At 35.3% G+C, this 19,026-nt stretch overlaps 1 long non-coding RNA gene across 1 annotated transcript in view; it reads left to right on the top strand.

Annotated features, from left to right (window-relative positions):
- LOC117079906 overlaps positions 1-18,170 on the top strand; it is a 44,933-nt gene extending 26,763 nt beyond the window's left edge. Inside the window, exons 2-3 of the long non-coding RNA XR_004435650.1 lie at positions 3,210-3,284; positions 18,013-18,170. This is a non-coding gene — a long non-coding RNA (uncharacterized LOC117079906). The remainder of the gene's footprint in view (positions 1-3,209; positions 3,285-18,012) is intronic.
- The last annotated feature ends 856 nt before the right edge of the window (positions 18,171-19,026 follow it).

Genomic DNA, 19,026 nt, shown 5'->3' on the forward strand with positions numbered 1-19,026 from the left:
CTCTTGGTCATCCTCTCAGTGTGGTGCAGTGGTTCAAAGTGTAGTTTTTGTGTCTCTACTGGTTAAGTCCATATTTCACATCCACCACTTATTAACTGAGTGTTCATGGTTGTGTAATTAAGTTTTCTGTGACTTTGTAGAAATAATTCAAATGAGTGTTGTGTGAATGAAATGAGTTGAAGTGTGGTGAGTGCTTGGCACTGGGTTTGGCACATAGTGAGTGCTAGCTTTGATTGCTATTTCTTCCTGAGAAGTTAAAGTAGACATTTGCATGGCTCCCAGAAGGTAGCTGGATTTGAGTTAACTGGAAGGAGAGCCTGACTATGGAGGTCACTAAAGGAACAAAGCAACACAACTAAGGAAGTCTCTGTAGGAAACTCAGAAGCAGGGACTGATGAAGGTGTCATACACAGTCAACTAGAGGAGACATCCTGTAGCATTGGGGTCTTTAGCAGAAGAGAACCCTGGTAATGATGGGTTTGTCTGAAAAGCCCCCAAGGACATGCTAAAAATACAGACTTTTTGAGATCTGCTCAAGCGCATGAATAGTGAAAGGAGAACTACATGATACCAATTCCCCTTCTTTCTTGCCCCATCTTTCTTCCACATCACATAAGAAAGAAGCAACTTTGTGACAGAGGAGGACTACAAAAAGCTAGGATGAATAATAACATAAAAGTGGGAAAAGGTGACCATTTTCCAAAACTGGCTTAGTTAGGCCTCAGCTATGAATTAGAGGAGAAAGAGAAGCTTTGATATTGTTATTGTTGGAATTGTGTCCCCTTCCCCCAGATTTTGATGTTGAAGCCCTAACCACCAACGTGACTATATTTGGAGATAGGGCTTTTAGGAGACTGTAAAGCCTGAATGAGGTCATGAAAGGGAGAGAGTGCTAATTTGATAAGTGGCCTCATAAGAAGGGGAAGAGAGAGAAAGATCTCTCCCTCTCTTTCCCCACCATGTGAGGACACATTAAGAAGGTGGCCACCTGTAAGTCAGGAAGAGATACCCCATCAAGAACTAAATCAGCTGTCACCCTGATCTTGGAATTCCCAGCCTCCAGAATTGTGATACATAAATTTTAAGCCATTTAGTCTGTGGTAGTTTGTTATGGCCCCCAGAGCTACCTGATACAGATATTAAACTTTTCAATGCTTGGAAAATTAGACTATTCATTCACACTATTCATTAATACCTGAGAGTAGTTGGAAAAGCCCAAGATTTTATCCCAGGTCAGGAAAGAAGTATTTGATAAAACAGACTTAAAAGGACAATGATGAAAAGGAATGAACACACTGTCTGTGTGTCCAGCTTTTCAATAATTCAGCTGTATACTTAACTTCTTTAGAGTGTGCTTTATTGCTATAGAATTATAAAGGAGTTGGATTTGATGGGACCCAGGTCTCCATTACAATTCAAATACTTTGTTTTACATTTAATGATTCATTTTCATGTATGTGAAAGAATTTCAGTTATTTTTATGAAAAGCTTCTGAAAAGCAAATATGCTAGGAAACTTCAAAAAATGAAGAGAAGAGGAATACAACAAAAAGGATCTTTTAGAGAACTAGAAGTTGCAGGCTTTCTAACCACAAACCACACTCTTCCTATGCCCAGCATTATTTCCAGTGTTAGCCATTTCATTTGAAAGGGCTTCCCTAGACTAAATAACATTTACTGAAATTCTGATGATTCTGGATGTAACAAGGAGCCTCTACTGTTCTCAAAAATTCTTGATAGCCTAAAACTAATTTTAATAAGGATAAATAAAATTTTAGAAATCTCACACACACACACACGCACACACACATACAATGTCTCGACCATTATGAACACAGAACTCTAGAACTTCTCATTAATAAAAGCAAACCTCATTATTTCAAGTAGAGAGTAGCTAACTATCATGTTTTTAAAAATTGCTGTTTCGCTGAAATATGTCCAGAGGATTTCATATCCACCCTCAGGCAAATCATCCTAGTAGGTTTTCTGTAAAGATAATTATCCCTTTTCCATACCAGGTATGTCCCTGTGCTTGGAGAAATTGTAATTCCAGTTTTAAAGGTCTGCCATGTGCTAATCGGAGGATTAAAGACATTCCTTTCCAAAATGTAAAAATGAGGAGGAGAAATTGATGAAAATGTACACTGCAAATTCCCAGTGAAAAAGCACCTGCCTGCATGAAGCTATTTTAATACTTAAATGTTGCCAACTATATATATTTGCTGCCTGCATATATAGAAATTCTCCCTTGTAAGCCTACCCAAACCAAGAGCCAGGGTTGTTAAAATTTCTTTATACATTTTTTCATATAAATCTATTTCTTCTTATACAAACATTCTTCTGATGTTGGAGTGATTCATAAAGCCTCAAATCCCATGGGTGTAAGAGGATACCTCTCAATTATGCATCCCAGGCATGAGTAATTTCACAAGCTGAGGGAAAGAGATAAGTGCATTAAAATGTTCTTGCAAAACAAATTTCAAGGAGAGAAAGAGATGAAGATGGGAGTGAATGTACAAGTGGAAGATTTACCTCATTGTGCAGAAAAGAATATTAGATCTGCCTTTGCAAAGCTCTTTAGCTCATAGTTCTGCACAAACAACCCTGGTAACTGCACTGCCCAAAGCCTTCCTAATATGCATATACTGACAAATGTTCGGTTTTGTTTCTACCGATTACAAAGGATGAGAACTGTATGATAATTACATTTTCCAGTGAATCATGGGTCAGACCCTGTGAGAAATTATGGTAGCCTTTCATTCAGGATCAGCTCTATTCAGACACAGAGTGGCTGGCCACTTCTGAACTTTGCAACTGTATCATCAGCCGCTGGATATTGAGCCCCTACTGTTTAGAAAGTCATACTGTAGCTAGGTATACACTGGGTATGGCACTTGTGAGAGCCAGGGCTTAGTAGCAAAAGGCAAATAACCACATAAAGCAATATCCTTTGTCCTGGGTGAGAAGTCCTAAAGATGTGCAGAAGTGGACAATCAGACTGTTGAAATGACTAAAGAAGTCTTCATGGATGAGTTGACAAATTGAACTTTAAACACAAAGTAGTATTTGGATAGGTGGAGGTGGAGAGTGTTCTGGACTGTTATATTACAGAAATGGAATTTTATATACATAGAGGCTGGAAAGTTTAAGGCATCTTTGGAGAAAATTTAGATTATTGGATTTACCCATATGAAACTGCTGTTTTTATAGGTAAGAAATGGTCAAATATCACCAAGTGCACAAGACTCAAGAATGGCATAGTAGAAGACAAAGGTGGATATGTGGGTAGGTAACAGATAATGAAAAAATTGAGACTGTCATGGCAAGGTACTTGGAGTGAGGCATTTCATTTAAACATCATCAACAACATAGCAACCAAAACCTAAAGAATTATAAATCTTAGAATCTTCTAAGTGTCTTAGGAAAATCTTAGTTTGACTTCTGATTCCTGAATTATCTTTATCATCTGTTTTAATGGTCCCAGTGATAATGAGTATATAGCTAACTAAGTTGATTATCTTTTGAGTCAACTCTACTTGCTTATTTATTTAATGTTGATCTGAAGATTAGTGATACAGGCAAGTTTAAAACTTCCAGTCCTCTCTTCAAATTTGAAGACAACAGCTTAAATTGTCCCTTTCTTATTGCTTTTATTCTTGTAACTTAATGTCAAGTCCCTCATTATTCTAGGTGGTCTGCTTTAGACAAATTCCAATTTATGAAAGTTTCTCTGTAAGTTCAACACTAAGCACAACACAAGATATTAACTGGATATTGTATGACTGTTTTTCCTCCCTTCTGGACACACATTTTGATTAATACATAATAATGTAATTCACTTTTCTTAGCAATTGCTATACAACAGGAAATCATATTGAGTTTACTGTCAACTAAACTCAAATATTTCCCACCAGGCTTCTAAGACATCAGACCCATATTTTATATTTGTGTAAATGGTTTTGTGTACCACAGTTAGAACTTTTCATTGCATCCCTGTTAAATAACATCTGGGTATAATTAGCCTCTTGTTTTAATCTGTTGATATTGCTCTTCTTTCAATTAACATATTATCTATTACTCCCAAATTGTTTATATACAGGTTTGATCAGCATGCAGCAAATGACCTTATAATAGGCATTAATACAATTGTTGAATAAGGCCAGAACCTGACGTACACTCCTAGATGACTATTCACATTCGTATTAACTATTTAGAAAAAATTAGTTGTGAAGTTTATCTGACCTCACTGCAATTTGGTCAATATTTCTCAATCTTGATCATAAGTAGAACATAATATATTTGTCAGATATCTTGAGAAAATACTGAACACCTGTGCTTGCAGCGTTCTCCATCTCAAGCTTTATCTCAACATGATCACCACAACTTTTACTTAATGAGTTGTTTCTACAATACCTTTGTGAAGCAAAAGTGAAGTGGAATATAATGGCCATCTCTTATTACACAGCAGGTCACTTTCAAATTAATTACCTACTGAATTATCTCTATATCTCAATGCAAATAATAAATAGTTGACCTTTGAACAGTGTGGGCACTCGGGGCACTGATCCCCCTTGCAGTTGAAAATTCACATATAACTTTTCAATCCCCCAAAACTTATCTACTAATAGCCTACTGTTGACCAGAAGCCTTATGATAACAGAAACAGTCAGTTAACACACATTTTGTATGTTATATGCATCATATACTGTATTTTTACAATTAAGTAAGCAAAAGAAAATATTATTAAGAAAATAATTATAAGAAAGAAAATATATTGACTATTCATTAAGTAGAAATGGATCATCATAAATATGTTTATCCTGATGTTCAGTATGCTGAAAAAGATCAAGAGGAGTTGGTCTTGCTGTCTCAGTGGTGGCAGAGGCAGAAGAGGTGGAGGAGGTGGAAAGGGAGGCAGGAGTGGAAGGCACACTTGGTGTAACTTTATGGAAATATATTTTAATTTCTGTCTGACTTTTTGCTTTTTCATTTCTCTAAAAACATTTCTATATGTTACCAATCTTTTTGCCACCATTTGCTTTCTATTCAGTGCCTATATGATAGAAGGGTCCATGTCATAACAGAAGTCAAGAGCAGTCTTGATAACTGAAACCTTCTGGCCAGATTGTCTAATATCAATTTCTTTTTCTGGCACTGCTTCTTCTATGTCTTCTTTCTCATTGTCCAGCACATTTGGAAGCAGTCATCTCTATCAAGTCATTTTCTGTTACTTCCTCTGGTACGGTGTATAATAGCTCTTGAATTTCTCCAAGATTCAAATCTTGAAACCCTTCACCTTCCCTCCTCCTTTTTAAAATACGGTATCTACAGTCTCTTTCATTATTTTCTTGATTGGCTGTCACAAGTTCTGTGAAGTCATGCATAACATCTGGACACAATTTTCTCCAGTAGGAATTTCTCGTTTTTGCCTTGACGGCTTGCACAGCCTTTTCTATAACTACAATGGCATTTTCAGTGATGTAATCTTTCCAGACCTTCGTTATGTTCTCTCCTTTGGAGTTCTCTTCCACAACATTGACAATCCTTTTCGTATACCATGTGCAATGAGCCTTAAATGTCTTTATGACCCCCTTATCAGAAGCTGATTTAGAGATGTGTTTGGGGGCAAGTAGACCATTTTGATGCCTTTAGTGTTAAATTCATGAGGTTCTGTGACCAAGGGCATTGTCCAATATCAAAATAACTTTAAAAGGCAGCTCCTTACTGGTAATGTGCTTCTGATTTAATGTCCCTTCTGATTTCAGGGACAAAGCATTGATTGAACTGATCCAGAATAGGGGTTCTCATTAGCCAGGTCATGTTGGTGTACAACCAAAAGACTGAATGCTAGTGTTTATTTTTTTCCTTCAGGCTCAGAGTTTAGCAGCTTTTAGATAAGGGCAGTCTTGATCATAAACTCAACCGCACTTGCAAAAAATCAGTAGAGTTAGCCTGTCTCTTCTTGTCTTAATTTCTGGTGCTCACTTCTCTTCCTTACTAGTACATTTATTATAGCTTTGTTTTTTCAGAATGGGAAACTTTTTTTTTTGAGACAGAGTCTCACTCTGTCACCTAGGCTGGAGTGCAGGGGTGCGACCTCAGCTCACTGTAACCTCGGCCTCCTGGGTTCAAGTGATTCTCTTGTCTCAGTCTCCTTAGTAGCTGGGAATACAGACATGTGCCACCATGCCTAGCCAATTTTTGTATTTTTGGTAGAGATGGGGTTTTACCATGTTGTCCAGGCTGGTCTCGAACTCCTGACCTCAAGTGATCCACTCACCTCAGCATCCCAAAGTGCTGGGATTACAGGCATGAGCAACTATACCCGGCCCAGAATACGAAACTTATGTGTTCATTAAAAACCTGTTTAGGCAGATATTATTTCTCCTCCATTATTTTCTTAATGGTGTCTGGGAACTTGTCTGTTACCTCTAGTTCAGCAGAAGATGCTTTCCTGTTATCTTGACATTTTTAAAGCCAAATCTCATTCTAAAATTATCAAACCACCCTTTGCTGGCATTAAATCCTCTAGCTCTAGATTTTATAATTTTATTTTGCTTTAAGTTGTCATACAATGACTACTTTTTCTTGAATTATAGTAGTGTCTATAGGTATGCCTTTCTTATAGCAATCCTGAACCCACATAAAATCTGCATCTTCAATATGAGTAAAAAGATATTTCACAAAAACCGTAAGGTTGTGTCACTTGCTAGTATAGCTGCAGTGATGGCTTTATATATTTCCCTTTCTTTTTTTTACAGTGATCCTGACAGTGGATTCATTTATCTTGAAATGGCAGGCAACTGCAGCTGCAGACCTTAACCTATGATACATATCAATAATTTAACTTTTTCTTGTAATGTCATGACTAGTCTCAGCTTTTTGGGAGCACTTCCTTCCTCACTAGTGGCACTTTGTATTGGTTCCATAGTGTTAGTCAAGATTTACGGTATTGCATGAGACACTAACACTATGAGAACTGCAAGAGATCATCTTTTACTACAATATGCAGTTTACTGGAGAGACAAATTGCTCATACAGAGATGATTAGTGTAAAATGGTATTTTAAGCAGATACAACACTTGAGCTCACTGCAATAGCAATGGGAGCTGCTATGAAATTATTATAGTAATACAGTACATACTAAAGTTAATTTATGCAGTTTTGATTTAATGCTACACCTTTACATTTGTTTATATTTTTCTCAACTGTAAATGGTTCCATGTATAGTCTGTAAGTGTGCATAAGTTTTGATAAATTTTCACTTTTTATAATAGATTTGTACACATTTTATTTTAGTAAATGATGAATAGTATGTACATATATTTTTGCATCTAGAACATACCTGACCTTTTTTAAACTTTTAAAAAAATATTTCTAGGCTACAGGTTTATATGTATATTTTTTCAACTTGTCACAAATCTTCAAAAAAATCTTCCAGTATATTTATTGAAAAAATCCACATATAGGTGGACCTGTGCAGTTCAAACGTGTGTTGCCTGAGTCAACTGTATAAAATATGGGCCAGAAAACTTTTCATATAAAGAGCTAGATAATAAATATTTTCAACTTTGTGGCCTGTATGTTCTGTGTCCCAGAATTTAAGATGGCCATTGTAGAGAAAAAGCAGTGATAGGCAATGCTTAAACAAATGAGTGTGGCTGGACTCCAATAAAACTTTATTCACAGAAAGGTTCAGGCTGGATTTGGGCCATACAATAGTTTGCTGACCCTTGTATTAATATACTATCGTTAACACATTGTCAGTTATCTCATATATATATATATCATCTGAAAGGATGAAGAAGTCTCTACAAGAATGGGAACTATGGATAAAAAAACTCAGGGAGGGAATTTGGAAATTAAAATCTTTCCTTGAGGAGAATTATCGTGACTATGTTCAAAAAGTCACATGCACAGCTGAAGGCCTTTAAGGATGAGAGAATGGATGCTAATATGCCATAAGGGAGCGCAATGGACTCAATGTTTGTGTCCCACAAAATTCATATGTTAAAATCTTAACCCCCAATATGATGATATTAGAAAATGGGGCTATTGGGAGGTGATTAGGACATGAAGGGGAAGCCTCACAAATGGGATTAGTGCCCTCATGAAAAATTATGAGAAAGCTTGCTTTCTCTTTCTGTTCTCTACCATTTGAGGATACAATGAGAAGATGGTGGTCATCTGCAAATGAAAACTAGGGTCCTCACCAGACACGGGGTCTGCCAGCACCTTGAACTTGGAATTCCCAGTCTCCAGATCTTTGAGAAATAAGTGCTTGTTGTTTTAGTCACCTGGTCTATGGTAATTTTTTTTCTAGCAGCCCCAACTGACTAAGACAGAGAGTGTGCCAAACAACACATGAAATTTTACCTATTTTGCACTGTTGCTGTGATTTGGGACAGGGTTCAGTATTGAGATTATCCATGTATAACACTCAATTCTCTAGAAGTTTAATATGAAACAAAAAAAGTGATAGAGCGCTCAACTACCCCTTTCCTGAAGTATTTTTTAACCTGGTTGGTGACAATCAGAAGGCCTTGGTATATATAGGTAAGATTGTATTTAAAGGTAATGTTTAAAACTGAAATCAGTAAACCTTGACCTATGTATTCACAAAGTTGAATTATGAATATAAAAGTAAAGAAATAAAACTTTTTCCTCGGGGAAAGTTATTTTGTCATATGAACTGAAAGAACTGAATGATTCTTTTGGGAAGAACAGTGTTGTTCTCTACACTTGTATGGAGTTCATATACCATTTTTCTTCAATCATAAAACACCATAGATTGTAAGATGCACAACTGATTTGACAACCACTTTTCAGAGAAGAAACCAAAGTGAACTTAATAAAATCAAAAATCCCTAGGATATTCAATATTCCCATAAATTTTGGACTGTATTCTGACTTTAGGAATTTAAAAAGTGAAAAAGCTGTATCATAGAATGGAAGAAACGTTTTATATCATCATCTCCTCTGCCCACCTCACTTACCCCCAACACACACACACACACACACCTTGGCTTTAGGTGAAAAGTAAAATAAACCAGAACCTCTTATGAATTCTTCAGGAATAATGCATCATAAATGAACTTCACTGCTTTGTTCCAACTTGTCTTTTCCGAGATAAAATTTTAAATTGTTTCAAAATGGATATGATTTCTAACTGCATTCAAAATATACTTTTATATCAGGAGAATTTTAGATTTATAGAATTATTGCAAAGACAGTAAAGAGAGTTCCAGTGTATCCCACATCCAGTTTTTGCTTTTATCACTGTCGTCTTAAGAGTTATTTGTATATTTTAGATACTAGTCCTTCACCAGACATATGTTTTGCAGATATTTTCTTTCAGTCTGTGGTTTGTCTTTTCTTTTCTTTTTTAACTGTGCCCGAATATGCCTCTTTTTTTTTGTTCCAGGATACCATTCAGGATATCACATTAAATTTAATAGTCATTTCTCCTTAGGCTCCTTTGGCTTTCACAGTTTCTCAGACTTTTTGTTTTAGGTGACTTTCACAGTGTTGCCAATTATTGGTCAGGTATTTCATAGACTGTCTCCCACTTAGGATTTTTGTGATGTTTTTCTCATAATTAAATTATGGTAATTATTTTTGGGAGCAAGCCCACCAAGATATAATGTCATTCTCACAATATTCTTTAAGCATGCATACTATCAGTATGACTCACCACTCTTGATGTTAACCTTTATCACTCATTCCTTTTTCTCTTTTTATATAACCCTCTTTATAGCTACCATGTATAGTTTACACTAAAGGAGTGAAAAGTTACGCTCTGCCTTCTTAAGGTAGTATATCTGTATAAGGTATTGAAAATTCTTCTCCGTAGCAGACCTGTCCCTTCTCTCCCATGTATTTATTTATTTAATCATTTGTATATATCAGTATGGACCTCTCTTGTCTATGTCTTGTGCTGTGCCTAGATTCAACCAATTCTCCAAGGAGTCTTGGTTTCTTTTACACTTTTCTAATGGTATTAAAAACCAACATCTGAGCACTAGGTGTGCTCTTTGCTATTAAAGTGCCATTGTTTCCAGGCTCTTTCAGCAGACAGAGCAAGGAGAAATATGTATCCATGTGAATCCATCTACAGAGCCGAGGTCGCACCACTGCACTCCAGCCTGGGTGACAAAGCGAGTCTCTGTCTCAAAAAATAAAAATAAAAATAAATAAATAAAAAATTCTACGTATTGATCTATAAATATTTCTAGAGGTAAACATCAGTAGATATATCAAACCAAATATATGTTCTTATTGATATATCCAACTCTAATCCATTACCATATGGATCCTTCTAGTCTTCTTCCTTGCTAAGTTGAGCCTTTCATTTTAGCAGTGAGAAGTCTGATTCCAACCATTTGCCATCAATTTGTCTAATTGTTCAATTCTAGTATGTATGATTAGTGACTTCAAAATTGCTAATCTGTACCATTAAGGGAAACAACTTTAGCAGCTACAGTACAGTGTATGTACAATTTATTTCCCTTTAACCTTACAGATTACACTCATTCCCAATGTTAAGTGGGTCAGCACCTTATTCCCTAACCACGTTTGCTGAAGTTGTTTTATAAATTTGTCATATACTTAGACTCTTTTTCACTTTCTGCATTCCATCCTCATATTCTCCAAACTATTTTTTTAAAATTTGTACCTGTTAAGGTTTATTTTTTGCCATAAAATCCTATGGATTTTGATAATACTTAATATCTTGTATTCACCACTACTGTATTGTACAAAATATTTTCACCACCCTAAAAATTCCACTGTGTTTTATATATTTAGCTGGTCCTTCTCCACCACTCACTGAACATCTGGCAACCACTGATCTGCTTACCACTGCTAGAGTTTTGCTTTTTTTAGACTTTCATATAATTGGAATAATAATATGCAGGCTTTTTAGGCTGGCTTCCTTCACTTAGCAATATGCATTTAAGTTTCATTTATATTTTTTCATGGCTTGATAGCTGATTGGTTTTCATTGCTGAATAATATTTCATTGTATGATGTGTCAAGTTTGTTTAATCATCTATTCAAGAAACACTTGGTTTTGCTCTGCTTTTGGTGAATAAAATTCCCATAAATGTTTGTGTGAAGGTTTCTGTGAAGTTTTCAACTCATTTCTCTAAATACCTAGGAGTGCAATTGCTGGATTTTATGTTAAACCTATGTTTAGTTTTGTAAAAACCTCTCAAAATGTCTTCCAAAGTAGTTGTACTATTTTGCATTCCCATCAGCAATGAAAAAGAGTTCCTGCTGCTCCACATCCTTGCAAACATTTGGTGTTGCCAGGGTTTTGGATTTTCGTCATTTTAATAAATGTCTAGTGATAGCTCATTGTTTTCTTTTCTTTTTCTTTCTTTCTTTTTTTTTTTTTTTTTGTGAGATGGAGTCTCGCTCTGTCGCCCAGGCTAGAGTGCAATGGCACAATCTTGGCTTACTGCAAGCTCCACCTCACGGGTTCACGCCATTCTCCTGCCTCAGCCTCCCTGGTAACTGGGACTACAGGTGTCCGCCACCACACCTGGCCAATTTTTTGTATTTTTAGTAGAGACGGGGTTTCACCATGTTAGTCAGGATGGTCTCGATCTCCCGACCTTGTGATCCGCCAGCCTTGGCCTCCCAAAGTGCTGGGATTACAGGCATGAGCCACTGCTCCTGGCCTCATTGTTTTCTCAATTTGTGATTCCCTAATGATAAATAATGCTGAGCGCCTTTTCGTATGTTTATTTTCTATCTTCATATATTATTTGGTGATGTATCTGTTCAGATTTTTTGCCTATTTCTAAATTGGCTTATTTGTTTTCTTTTGGCTGAGTTTTAAGAATTATTTTTATATTTTGGATACTCATCTTTTATCAGATATATGTTATGCCAACATTTTCTCCCGGTTTTGTAGTTTGACTTTCCATTCTTTTAACAGTGTCTTTTGTGAAACAGTTTTTACTATTTTTATTATGCTAAGGTATATATAATATAAAATTTCCAATTGTAGTCCCCTTTAAGTGTATAATTCAGTGACACTAATTACATCCTCAATATTGTACAAGCATCATCACTCTCAATTTCCAAAGTTTTTATCACTCCAAACAGAAACTTTGTACCCATTAAATAACACCCCATTCTGTTCTCTCTAAATCTCTGGTCAATTATATTATACTTTCTGTCTCTATGAATTTACCTATTTCACATATTTTATATAAGTGAAATAATATAATATTTGTCCTTTCATGTTTGGCCTATTTCACTTAGCATAACATTTTCAAGATTTATTTATTTTGTCACATGTATCAAAACATTCCTCTTTATGGTTGAGTAATATTTCATTGTATCTATGTACCACATTTTGTTCATACATTCATCTGTTAAGGGACATTGTATTGTTTCCATCTTTTGACTATTGTGAATAATTCTGCTGTGAACATTGGCATACAAGTATTTCTTTTGGCTATTTACCTGGGGATGAAATTTCTGGGTCATATGGTAATTCTGCGTTTAACTTTTTTAGTTAAACACATACTATTTTTTTTTTTTTACAGTGGCTGCAGTAGTCATGTACAATTCTACCAGCAGTGCACAAGGTTTCCAATTTTTCCAAATCTTTGCCAATCAATAGCTATTTTTCATTTTTAATTATTGCCATCCTAGTAAGTATGAAATGGAATCTCATTGTGGTTTTGATTTGCCTTTCCCTAAAGACTAATGATATTGAATATCTTTTCATGTGCTTATTGGCCATTTGCACATTTGTATATCTTCTTTGGAAAATGTCTATTCAAATCCTTTGCCTGTTAAATTTTTTTTTTGTTACTTTGTTGTTGAGTTATAGGAATTCATATCTTCTAGACAACAATACTGCACTAGATGTGATTTACAAATATTTTTTCCTATTCTGTGGGTGGGTTGTCTTTTCATTTTCTTAATAGTGTCCTTTTTTTCCTTCTTTTTTTGAGATATAGTCTTGTTCTGTCACCCAGGCTGGAGTGCAGTGGTGCAATCTCAGCTCATTGCAACCTTCATCTCCCAGGTTCAAGACGTATTCCTGCCTCAGCCTCCTGAGTTGCTGGGATTACAGGTGGGTGTCATCACGCCTGGTGAATATTTCATATTTTTAGTAGAGACGGGTTTTCGCTATGTTGGCCAGGCTGGTCTCGAACTCCTGGCCTCAAGTGATACTTCCACCTTGGCCTCCCAAAGAGCTAGGATTAAAGGCATGAACCACCACACCTGGCCAATAGTGTCCTTTGATGAACAAAAGTTTTAAATTTTCATGAAGTCCAATTTATTTTTTCTTTTGTTACTTGTCTTTGTGTTATATTTAAAAATACATTGCCAAATACATAAAGGCAAATGTGTCTCTATGTTTTCTTTGACGTGTATAGTTTCAGGTCTTAAATTTAATTTAAGTCCAATGTTCTAGCTAAGTTACATTATTTTAAAATTTTTACTTTTTATATTTGGAGACAAGGTCTCTTGCACTCCTGGGATCAAGAGATCCTCCCACCTCAGCCTCCCAAGCAGCTGGGACTACAGGCAGATGTCACCATTTGTGGCTAATTTTTTTTTTTTTTAAGCCTTTTCTTATATAGAAATGGAGTCTCACTATGTTGCCCAGGTTGGTCTCAAATTCTTAGGCTCAAGCTATCCTCCTGCCTTTGCCTCCCACAGTGTTGTGATTGAAGGCATGAACCACCACACCTGGCCTAAATTGCCTTCTAAAAAGGTTTTACCAAATGATACTCCCAGCAACAGTTTGTAAGAGTGTCCATTTTTCTCTCCAGTGTTGGATATTATCAACTTTACATGTTGCTAATCTAGTGGGAACAAAAAAGATATGACATTATTTTAATTTTATCCCCATTATTATCGAAGAGGTTAAACATCTTTTCATACATTTATTGGCAATTTGCATTTTTGTTCTTTTGAAATTTTTCTATTTTTTGTTATTTTATATAATATTGATTCATACGAGCTCTTCATATGAGTATTTATCCTTTCTTATGTTTGTTTTACATATTGTTTCCCAATTTATAATTTGTCTTAATTTTGTTTAAGAAATCATTATTTGAAGCAAACGTTTTATAGTTTATGATGAATTTAAGATAAATATTTATGATGAATTCTAGCATTTATGTTTTAAAGCCTTTCTCAGCCCTAGTTATAGATATGTGTACCTATATTTCATTTTAATATTTTTATAATTATAGCATGTATCTTTTATTTTGTTTTAACATTTAGCTCTTTTATCCATTTGGATTTAAAAACTATATCTTGTGTGAGGCAGGAGTCTAACTTTTCTTTTAAACAAATCTTACACTGGTTTTCTCAACATTGTTTTTGAAATTGCAAATTCAAAAATAATGAAAAAAATGATCATTATGTTTTTTGTCTGCATAGAAGATTCTTTATAATCTTTTGCTGTAAGATTCTTGGCACCAAACCCTTATAATCATATTTTATCCGCAAATAAACCTAAAGATAGAAAAAAAGCTTTGATAGTATTATAATTAGAATATTTAAATGATTTTCTAACTTTATGGCAAATTTTTTTCTTACCAGTCTATTTTTTTTTTTTTTTGAGACAGAATCTCACTTTGTCACCGAGACTGGAGTGCAATGGAGTGACCTCCTCAGCTCACTGCAATCTCTGCCTCCTGAGTTTCAGCGATTCTCCTGCCTCAGACTTCCTAGTAGCTGGGATTATAGGCACCTGCCACCACACCTGGCTAATTTTGTATTTTTAGTAGAGACAGGGATTTGCCATTTTGGCCAGGCTGGTCTCGAACTCCTGACCTCAGTTGATATGCCCACTTTGGCCTCTCGAAGTGCTGGGATTACAGGTTGAGCCACAACACCCAGCCCTTACCAGTAGGGCTGTTCTGGTTGCATCCTATATGGAAGTGTGTTATCTTTTTGAAGGTATCTGTAGTGGTTAGTGAACATGACTCAATTTGGCTTTCCCCCCAACACTTTTATGCCAGAGTTATTTTTAGTTCCCATTTGTCAGTAGATTAAGATGTTTGATGGAAACTACTTTATCTCAAAGATTTATTCAACCCCTTTAGGTTTGTGAAGGTTAATCACAAAACACAAAGAGTCAAGATGTTGTTATTAATTGGCTTATGAGCATGTCATTGCAAGGGTTAATATTTCTACACTGCAGGGAAAAGCAGGCTCATAATTCCAAGGCAATTAACTGAGAGAAACAGTCTGACTCAGGGAAATTCCTCTTGGCTACTATAAAAGTTCCATGCATTTTAAAGATTGGCACCCAAAGTAGCCCATTCTTGGTTTTGTTGTTATGTGGAAAAGAACATTTTCTCTGACACTTTAAGTTTGAAGAATTGGTGCATATTTTAATGCCACATATATAAAGATACCTTCCAAATTTACTTAGAACTTTAGGTAGGAATACGACTTTTGCGGGGAGAAGGATAGAAGAGGATTCATTTAAAGCAACTAGAAAATGCAGTCAATAATCAAGAATATATGTTCTTAAAAAAAAAAAAAATTCCCTAGAACCTGGCAGTTTTCATTGTAAATGTCTCTCTTGTCTTGATAACTGAAATCTGTGTTATCTGTGTTACAAAGACTAGCAATAGAACCTTCTATAGTGAACATAAGGCATGATTTGCCTGCTTTTTAAATCAAACATTTATATATTTGATTTTCTTAAGGTAAGAATTACTTGTATATGTGTCTCTGTAAACTTGGGAATGTTCATTTATTTTGTGAACACAACTAGTTGTAGACAAGTCCATCTCCCACACTCATCTATAGCAAAATTACTCTGAATTGTTTTAGAATTGAACATATCTGACTGAAAATCAAACAAACATAGGAGTTAAAGAGTGTTCTTAGATTGGGGAGATAATTTGCTTTTAAAAAAGATGAATTATAAACTTTGGGCATTAAAAACTAAATATAATTAAATAATAATTTAGGTGGCTTTAATTGTGCGAAATTTTGAAAAACATTTTTCAAAAGACAGATACTTACTGAAATTTTAAACAAGCATTTTCTACTCTGCCTTCACATTTCCCTGATTGTCCTTATCCACGAGTTTATGTTTTGCATGCTCTTTTCTTATTTTAGGGGTTGCAAACACTGTCATGAATTAAATATGTCATCTATGGAGTATAGCCAATCTATAAGCCAATATCATGTAATGCAGCTTAACCTTGACTTTTTTTGACAGTTGTAATCCAAATTGCTTTTGATATCAATCCAATCCCCTTTGATAACCACAGTTTGCACAGCTTCTCAGAGCAAATCCTTTCCTATGGTCTGAGTCAGGAATTTCTAAAGCTCATTGTATATGTCAGGTCTTCCAGTTACATAAGTGAAAATAATAGCAGATGTAAACTTTTTGCTTTAAAAGAAAGGCTGAATGTTTTTATGCTTTTGAACAAAGGTCAACAAAACAACAACCTAACAAAAGGCTATGCTATCTTCAGAAACCCCCCTTGCGAGAACAAGCACTCTTGCATGCATGTTCTGAGCGAATGATGTAGTGGAATGATCCAAAGTTTTAGGTCACATGGGCCTTGAGGTGAATCCTAGAATCCTCCCTGTATATCAGGGGAATTTTGACAGGTCATTTAACATTTCTATATCTAAGCTCATCCTAAAGTGGGGCTGAAAATATCTGTCAGAGATTGTTATATGTAATAAAAGAATTACCAGATGGAAAGCACCTGGTGCAGTCCCTAGAATTTTTACATTGTAGATAATTCATTCCCTGACTAGATTTGCACTCCGGGTTTTAGATTGACACTGAGTTTTGCAGAGTTTTTCACTACTCTGAGTTCCCAAAGTTTACTGAAACGGGATTCAGGATGGAGCAGCACGAAGACAGGCAGCCTAAGGAGGAGTGGGGAGGTAAAGGAGAAAATAAGGGTTAGCTCTAAAGGGAGAGATTGAGTTAATGGAATTTTCAAAAGAGAAATCTCAACATATGGACAGTAATCATGGGCAGTTCTAATAATCCTGACTTTTCACTATTTTATATACTCAGGTTATATGCAGAATATGGAATTTAGAGTCAGAAGACCTCTTTGGGCCTCAGTTTTCTCATCTATAAATTGTCAACAAAAATATTTCATGCTTTGTGTACTTCACGTGGTTGTTAGGAGATCAAAAAATGTATTCATGTATGAGATAAGCCTTTGAAAGTATAAAACCCAATAATAAATAAATAAATAAATAAATAAATAAGTAAAAAAGAAAAAAGAAAGTATAAAATCCTATACAGTTGTTAGCTATCATGTCTTGATCTGGGTGAACTAACAATATATTGTATGTCAGAGGAGATATAAGAATTAAGACAGATCAATTACATTTAAAAGTGCTACACAATCTCCAAGAAAATAATTCTCAACGAAGTAAATACTTTCAATCTGTAAAATCAGCTTATGTCAATCATATAAAAATTCTCGGCCGGGCGCGGTGGCTCAAGCCTGTAATCCCAGCACTTTGGGAGGCCGAGACGGGCGGATCACGAGGTCAGGAGATCGAGACCATCCTGGCTAACACGGTGAAACCCCGTCTCTACTAAAAAAAATACAAAAACTAGCCGGGCGAGATGGCGGGCGCCTGTAGTCCCAGCTACTCGGGAGGCTGAGGCAGGAGAATGGCGTAAACCCGGGAGGCGGAGCTTGCAGTGAGCTGAGATCCGGCCACTGCACTCCAGTCCGGGCAACAGAGCGAGACTCCGCCTCAAAAAAAAAAAAAAAAAAAAAAAAAAAATTCTCATAATTCTGTAGCACACACACTCACATACACACACAAATAATATTAATTATGAGAAACTCAGGACTTCTCAGAAAATTAAACTAGATTGTTTGAAAGAAAAATGAATGAACTGGAGTTTCATTCCTAGAGCTTATACCTATTATTAGCTTAAACATAATGTACCGAAAATTTAATAAAATTTCAAGTTGTTTCAGAAAGTTAAATAAAATAGAGAATTCTTTTTTTTTTTTTTTTTAAGGTTATTCAATCAACCTCCTAATATGGGTATAGACTCCAGTGGCTTGGACACTGAACCATGATTCCTCAAAATAAAGCAAACAGTTCCTCATGACTTTATAGAGTGATTAAGCCATTGGAAATGCGTTGCACAAAAAAGCGTCATACAGCACAACATAGAAAAAAGCTCCAGTTAATGCAACATGTGGAGAAACACAATGTGGATATACACTTAACTGTTTGGTGAAGATCCTTAACTTTAAAACCATGTATTGAAAGTAGGAAATATAAAAAATTCTAATGGAATTCAAATGAAGAATAATGACATAAATTAGTTAAGTCTGGAGAAAGAATAAAATGCCACTTACTTAAAATGCATGTAGTAAGAATTCAGAGGAACAGATACGTTACACATTTGGGGCATATTTCTTCAGGTTTCAAGAAAGCACTCTATTTGGAAATCAGTAGCATGTTTTGTTTACATTTGCAGAATGACAATCCACTGTTTTCTTTTTTAATTTGATTGTGATTCTAATGTTTGCTATGTTGAAGAGACTCTCAAGTGTTTTAAAATTCCTTTTATAAAAACTTTTCTTTATTTAACTCTTAATGTGGACCCAATCAAACGAAAGAGCACTGAATTTTGGGAAAGAAAATATTAAAATAGAATGTCAGTCTAAATTATTTTAAATCTGTTGTGTTTATCACTTTTTATTCATTTATACGATTTTTAGGCATCAATATGGCATTTCACATGTATACTAGTGTTTAAATTTTATATTATATTGCAACATATTTGCATATTGTTTCAGTAATATGAGGAAAGAATAAGACAGCTGATTTATTATGAGTTAGTTTTCTCATTTTGTGTAAAGAGGAACTTTATGAAGCCCAGTTTGTTTCCACAGAAGCTTCTTTTAAGTAGATGCAGCTTGTCTGAAGTATGACTCTATCATTTAAAAAAATAGTTCAAGCCTGTTGAAGAGGCTTGTTATTTTTACAACCTGCCCAAACAGAATTTCATACTATAGCTTTG

This window comes from Trachypithecus francoisi, unplaced genomic scaffold, assembly GCF_009764315.1.
Source record: "Trachypithecus francoisi isolate TF-2019V2 unplaced genomic scaffold, Tfra_2.0 Lachesis_group0, whole genome shotgun sequence".
NCBI classification, from domain to species: domain Eukaryota; kingdom Metazoa; phylum Chordata; class Mammalia; order Primates; family Cercopithecidae; genus Trachypithecus; species Trachypithecus francoisi.